This window comes from Alexandromys fortis, unplaced genomic scaffold (genome assembly GCF_014885135.2).
Source record: "Alexandromys fortis isolate MF-2015 unplaced genomic scaffold, M_Fortis_MF-2015_v1.1 scaffold_143, whole genome shotgun sequence".
Classification (NCBI taxonomy): domain Eukaryota; kingdom Metazoa; phylum Chordata; class Mammalia; order Rodentia; family Cricetidae; genus Alexandromys; species Alexandromys fortis.
This window is the reverse complement of record NW_026068044.1, coordinates 3275858-3283401: the sequence shown is the minus strand read 5'-3', so window position 1 is coordinate 3283401 and position 7544 is coordinate 3275858. Positions and strand designations below refer to the sequence as shown.

Sequence of the window (7544 nt, the reverse complement as noted above, 5' to 3'; positions counted from 1 at the left end):
AGGAATCAAGTTGTGGATTTTGCCAAGAAAAACACCATTCTCTTGTCCATGTGTCGGGTCCCTGGAGTGCTGAATGGTGTGCCACTGTCTAAGAAAACTAATACAGAAAATAGTAAATCTCACAAAGGCTTGTCCAAATCCAACCATCTGTGTGTGTGCTGTATCTGGCTACCCTGTTCCCAACAATACGTAAGAAACTTTCCGGCGGTAATTACCAAAAGCAATCGGAAGGTGTGTGCCATCTGGCTGCCCAGGATGTGTGGGACCTGAAAAGTGTGTTTGGTAAGACGGACTTTCAGCATGTCCACTTTTCTTCAAGTGAACATTCTTCGAAAGCTAGAAGACCAAGGAGACCGTTACATGTTTCTTGGCACCACGGTTTTATGTTCTCCTTCCTCCCAAAGAGTTGTATGTTATCACCCACTGAGCCAATAAAGCATCCAGGATCTGATCGTAATGTCATGTCGAGAGCCAGAGAAAGCTGTGAGACTCAGGTGGGGCTTTTCTTATTTGGTCTTTTAAATGACGCGTGAGCTGGCCTCGTGGTGAGGTCCTTCCAGTGCAGATTGGCCTTGGGTAACAAACTGAAGGCCATAAGCGAGATAACTCATTTGAATGACTATGGATGCTGTGACTGCTCCCAGCTCTTCCCCTGCCTGACCGAAATTTCGGAGAAGAGCTTTGTCTACAGTGCCCTGGAAAGCTCCAGAAAGTCACTTTGAAAATCAGGAGCTTGAAGGACCTTCAGCTGTCTGCGTTTTGCCTTAGGCACTGTCGAGGTTTGAAGAAAGAACTAACTCTGTGGAGAGCCTCCCACCAGGAGCTTCGTCCGACTCAGCAGATCCCTCCCAGGGCACTCAACTGAGAGAGAATAAGATGGCCTTCAGCTGATGGCAAGATATCTGCGCTGTGTTTGAAACAAATAAAGACCTGGAAGTGCTGACGATGACTGACGGCTTCCTGGAGGCCCTGTTCATACAGAGAGTCACCACCTCCCTGAAGAAGCCCCAGTGGAAAGTGCAAAGGTTACAGTTGAAGCCCTGTGGGGCCACCTTTAGAGACTGGATTCGGCTTGCCAGCACTCTTCAAAGGCACACGCACCTGAAGACTCTGTTACCGAGAGCAAGCTCCCCAGGTATTTTTGGGGGTGAAGTACCTGCTGCTGAGTTACCTCAGGGAACAGATGCTGGAGAATTGTAACCTCACTAAGGCCTCCTGTGAAGAAATCGCCTTCTCTCTGAGGCACAGTTAAGATGCTGACCCACCTGAGCCTGGCAGATGCTGACTGCAACTTGCTGGTTCCGGAGCTGGACCGGTGTTGGTTCACCTCCTCCTCTCTCTTGCCACACATGGACACCCATGCTCTGTTGCCACAGGAAGCTGAGGTACCTGGACCTGAGCAAGAACATTATCGGAATCAATGGCATGCTTGCCTTGGCCGTGGCGTTCTTCAGCCAGAGGCAGGCAGAAGAGGTCGTGCTGAAGAAGAAATCAAATGATTGTGTGGACATGCACACAAGACTACAGGTTGTAAGCCATCATGTGGTTGCTGGGAATTGAACTCGGGACCTTTGGAAGAGCAGGCAATGCCCTTAACCTCTGAGCCATCTCTCCAGCCCCTAGACCCTCTTTTATTATAATAGCCTTCCTGCCATCCTTCCCAAATGAGGCCTAGATGAGTTTGCCTGGATCAGGGTTTGATGTATTGGATTTACTTGTTTATTTTGAGGTAGGTTCTCACCCTGTAGCCCTAGCTAACCTGGAACTTGCTGTGTAGGCCAGGATGGCTTTGAACTTATGGAAATAGGTCTGCCTCTGCTTCCGGAGTGCTGTTAAAGGCCCGTGAGGGAAAAGTCCAGCCCCTTCATTGACTTATTTTTAATCAAGTATCCTAGGATGTCTTATCCAGCTTGGTTGGTCCAATTACAGTGAAGATCAATTTTTTATCTCAGATCATTTTAAGAAGAGAAATTCTTTTTTTCTTTTGTGAGGATGGTCTAATACTTATGAATTTGACATCCTAAGAACCAAGGAAGCCACCCTGGAGGAGACTGACCACGGAAGTTGAGAGGGAGGGGTAGGATGTTGAAAAATTGAGTCAGAACCCCAGCCAAATCCATCAAAACCATATTGTGCCTCACCATTTGAACCATGAAATTAAATTTATTCCATCAAATGTCAAGAGACTTTTCTACAATTTTCAAACAAAAGCATTTTAGCTGACCCAGTATAAAAAGTACTTAACAAGTAGAAAGTATTGTTGTTAACTCAAGTGGTTTAAATGCGCACTGAAAGTGAGGATCCCTCTGTCTCCTCATCCCCTTTTTCTTGCCCTTGTGTGTGTGTGCGTGTGTGTGTGTGTGTGTGTGTGAGAGAGAGAGAGAGAGAGAGAGAGAGAGAGAGAGAGAGAGAGAGAAACAGACAGACAGAGAGAGAGAGGCAGAGAGACAGAGAGAAAGAGAGAGGTCTTAGTTTATTTATATGCATATAAATACGTGTGTATATATATTTTTATATGTACATTACAAAATACTCAGTACTCAAATGAGCCTACGTTGGGAATATTACGTTAAGGTGTGTTACTTTTGTTTTTGTTGCATTTCTTTAACTCCGTGAAGCTGTGATACTTTTCCTGTCTAGAACACCTGATGGTCTAATAAAGAGCTGAACCGTCAACAGCTGCAGGAGAAAGGATAGGCGGGGCTGGCAGGCAGAGAGAATATTCAGTAGGAGTAATCAGGGAAGTGGGTTTGGAAGAGAAGTAACCAGAGGAGGAAGAGGGCATCGGGGGCCAGCCATCCAGCTACACAGCAATCCATAGAGGAAGAATCTGATTTACAGAAGTAAGAAAAGGGAAACCCCACAGGCAAAAGGCTGAGGGGATAATGTAAGTTAAGAAAAGCGGGTAAGAAAGTAGCCAAGATAAGACCCAACTTTCACATCTAAGAATAAGCCTCCGTGTGATGTGTGATTTACTTGGAAACCGGGGTGGTGGGCCCGCCAAACAATCCTAAGAGCTCAATAACATATTACTACAAGCCTGTTTCCATAGGAACATGTAAACCGGTGTGCCCTGCCCTAGGATTCTGCAAGTGATCCTCAACATATAGACCACAGCCAAGTCAGGCAACCATGATACATCCCAGTCCTCCATCCAAAGGCAGAGCCCACTGCTACAAAGAAGTAGCAGCTCCAAACCACATCTCTCCACTTTCCTCTCTACTGGCCAAGTGTGAATGCTGTCGCTCTTGCATAGAGCCCACAGCCCCAGGGCTCTGCACGGACTCCATGCTAGCCTCTCGGGCCCTTCCTATGCGTACAGAAACGTAAGCCTTTGGGTTCCAAATCAGCAAGAAATCAGGCTGTGTCCAGCTTTCTGATAACATGTGGCCTCTAATAAAAAGCAGAGGCCCAGGACCTCCGTCCTCAGGCCTCCTTGTATGGCCTAGGCCTACGAAGAAAAGAGAAAGCAGCCCACAGCCCTCACCTTTGACCTGCTTGGGCTGCCCCCTGAGATGCTGAGGTAAACTGTAGTGCGCATGCCCAGCCCAGGCCACATCCCAGGTACGTGGGAGTTTCCGCCTATGCATTTCTGGATCCCTGAGTCTCCCATCAGCTGGCTGGTGTCCATTTGCTCTGTCGAGACAGAAATTAATTCCCATTAATTAATTAATTCCCATTAATTTGGTATTAGAAACCTTTGCTATTGCCAAAATTTAATGACGCCCCTGCCTCCCTGCATGGTATCTCACATCTTAAGAAATGGTGTGCAACAGCCTCCAACCACAAAATTCGGTACCCATACCTTTCTCATCTTTTTCCAAAGCCCTCCAGGTCTAGTCCCAGCTCGATAACCAGTGCCCTGGCCTAGCCTGACCACCCTACCTGTGCGGCAGCTAGACTCCAGTCTTCCACCAGGACTGGCCCCACCTACAACCACCTATGCTACTCCAGCCAATCCACTCAATGCCCAGATGTCCCAGGTCCTCCTCCAGGGTCTAGCCTGGTGAGTCTCCCTGAAATCCCAGTCCGCGTTTTGTCTGCAACCTGAAAGGTCTAGCCTTGGCATGCCCAACAACCGGTGCCTCTGCTTGGTGTGAACTCTCTTGCCTATACTGCGAAGGAGCTCGGGGCTTTACCCAGGACCTACCAATCCCCAATCCATAAGCCTCCCCTCCCCCCAAAAGCCAAATCAACCTTTCCACCAAACCAGGTCTACCCTAACACTCCGGCTTTTCTGTATACCACCAGCCCAGTCCTCCATGATCACCCGGCTTCATTCCACACAAGCCGTTCCCAACCTCTCATCCTAACCACCCACACAACCTCGCTTCTATCCCAGCCTGTTCTGTCCCTTACAGACTCAGAACAGCAGCAGTCCGCATGCCCAGAACTCATCAGAAAAATGACAATATGGAAGATCAAGCCAGTACCTTCTCTGTAGCACGAATCCCAACTGTTCTTAATAATAAAAACCCGGAGCCAGTTATCAGGGTGTGAAAGCTGAAGGGTCAGAGAAGCAGAACAGCCAGCCACTAGGAGACTTTAGGGGCAATCCTGTCTGCCTCCTCAGACTGCGTCCTCAGGCTGACCGTGTCCTCAGTCTGACTGTAGCCGTCTCTACCACACCCGAGACTGCATTTGAGCTGCATTTGAGCTCCTGTCTCCTTCCACCTTATATTTCTCTCTCTGCCCAGCCATATCCCTTCCTGTCTCCACCTCCCAAGTTCCGGGAATAAAGGTATATGCCACCACCACCTGGCCTCTAGTGGCTTAGCTCTGCACACTGATCTTCAGGCAAGCTTTATTCGTTAAAAACACAAAATATCACTATACTTCTCCCTAAAACCTACTAGTGCTGTAGAAATGTTTGCCAACGAGAATTATCTAGATGGATCCCAGCATGCAGAATTTAAAAGAGCAATTATAAATTTCACCAAAGAATTTGAGGAGTTTAAACAAGACTCAAAGAACCAGCTCAATGGAATTAAGGAGAAAGTGCTGGAGGAGAATAAACACCTGAGCGGTGCCCAAGAAAACACAAACTGGCAGAAATGACAAAGACAATCTAACACCTTAAGAACGGAATGCAATACGGAGTTGGAGACATTAAAGAGGACTCACGCTGAATTGAAGGTGAAATTGAAAAACCCAATAACTCTACTAGAAAACTCAACGGAAAGAAGTACAAAAATGACAAATCAAACAGAAGATAGAAAATCAGGACTTAAAGATAAAGTTGAGGCGCTAGATCAAATAAACAAGGGTTATGATAAAATTGAAACAGAGAAAATGTGGAACACCACGAAACTATCAATCCTGATTCAAATTGTAAGCATAGATAAGGGAGAATAATCTCCAGTTAACAGCATAGACCAGATTTTCAACAAGATCATAAAAGAAAACTTCCCCCAAAATAAGAGAAGACATGCCCGTAGAAATACAAGAAGCTCACAGAACACCAAACAGACAAGACTAGAAAAGAAAATCCCCACAGCGTTTTGCAGTTAAAACACTCAGTAGATGTAACAAAGAGTGTTGAAAGTTACAGGAGGAAAAACACAAGTCACGTGTTGGAGAAGATTAGTTTCAGGTGTGTGACTTTTGTTCACACCGCATTTATTGAACTCTGAGAAGCTCTGTTACTGTGCCTGTCTAAAACACTAGATGCTTCTAATAAAGAATCCTAATATTGAACGGCCAATAGCAAGGCAGGAACAAAAGAGAGGTGGGGGTAGTAGCAGGCAGAGCGCATAAATCGAAGGAGAAATCTGGGAGGAGAGAGAATGAGGAGCAAGAGAACGAGGAGAGGAAGACATCGGGGTGCAGCCACCCAGCTACACAGCAAGCCACAGAGAAGAAGAAAAGCATGGTATACAGAAATAGAGAAAGATCAAAGCCCAGTGGCAAAAGGTAGACTGGGTAATTTAAGATAAGACAAGCTGACCAGAAACAAGCCAAGCTAAAGCCAGGCATTTATAACTAAGAATAAGCTTCTGTGTGTGGTTTGTTTGGGAGCTGGATGGTGGGGCCCCCCCAAAAAACCAAAGAAGCAAAAACCTCATACAACAATCATATATACAGGAAAACCCATCAGAAGAACAGTGTTCTTTTGCTGTGAAGAGACCCCATGACCACGGCAACTCTTACAAAGAAAAACATTTAATTGGAGTGGCTTACAATTTCAGAGGTTTATTCCATTATTGTCGTGGTAAGAAGCATGGTGGCATGCAGGCAGGCATGGCACTGGAGAAGTAGCTGAAAGTTCTACATCCAGATCAGCACACAGCAGGAAGAGATCGACTCTGGGACTTGCTTGAGCTTTTGAAACCTCAGAGCCCATCCCCAGTGACGTGCTTCCTCCAGCAAGGCCACACCTACTCCAGCAAGGCCACACCTCTAATAGCTCCACTCCCTGGTGACAAAGCATTGTCACCTATGAGCCTGTAGGGGGCATTCTTCTTCAAACCACCACACACCAAAATGCACATTCTACTCAATAGCAACCAGACGCTTTCCTAAAATAGACCATTTCCTGAGACACAAAACAAATTCAAAAAGATTGAAAACACTCCTTGTCCAACCACAAAGTAATAAAATTTTTAAAATGACAGCAAAAATACTCTAGCTCATGGAGATTATTTAAACAACTTGTTGCTGAACAATAAATAGGTCAAAGAAATAAAGAAAGAAGGAAGTAAAATCTTCCTGGGACTATGTGAAAATGAAAACACAGCACAAGGAACCTCTGGGATGCACTGAAAGCAGACTTGTCATGGAAAAGCATAGCTCTGGGTGCCCACATTAAAAAATCAGAAAGAGTACAGATAAATAATTTAATGTTGCAACTCAAAATGTCAGGAAAAAAATCCAAACCCAGTCAGTGGCAAGAAATAGTAAAAATTAGAACAGGAATCAATGAAATAGGAACAAAGAAAATCATACAAAGAATCAATGAATCTAAGAGCTTATTCTTTGAGAAGATCAATGAGATTAGCAGACTCTTGGCCTAACTAACCAAAAGAAAGAGAGAGAGGTCCCAAATTAATAAGATCAGAAATCAACAAGGAGCCATTGTACCAGACAACGAAATTCGTAAGATTATAAAGGAGTATTTTAAAAACCTGTACTCCATTAAGTTAGAAAACCTAAAAGAAATGGAAGAATTTCTAGATTTGGCCAAACTACCAAAATTAAACCAAAGAGTCAAAATCCTAAACAGACCCATAACAAGTAAGAGAATTGAAATAGTAATTTAAAAAAAAAAAAAAAACTTCCAGAGAAAGAAACAAAGTAAAACAAAACAACTAGGACCAAATGGATTCACAGCAAAAATTTTAGTAGATGTTCAAAGATCTACAGTCAATTCTTCTTAAACTATTCAAGAAAGAAAGAAAGAGAGGGGGAGAGAGAGAGAAGCAAAGAAAAGAGAGAAAGATAGACAGACAGACAGGAGGGAGGGAGGGAGGGAGGGAGGGAGGGAAGGAAGGAAGGAAGGAAGGAAGGAAGGAAGGAAGGAAGGAAGGAAGGAAGGAAGGAAAAGG

The 7544-nt window shown here is 45.0% G+C and overlaps 1 long non-coding RNA gene across 1 annotated transcript; it reads right to left on the bottom strand.

Moving 5' to 3' along the window:
* Nucleotides 1–1075: 1075 nt before the first annotated feature.
* On the bottom strand, nucleotides 1076–4487 carry LOC126516054 (uncharacterized). Its single transcript, XR_007596010.1, has 3 exons — nucleotides 4434–4487; nucleotides 3488–3636; nucleotides 1076–1395 (listed from the first exon to the last, which is right to left on the bottom strand). It is a non-coding gene; the product is annotated as an uncharacterized lncRNA (long non-coding RNA).
* Nucleotides 4488–7544: the final 3057 nt, after the last annotated feature.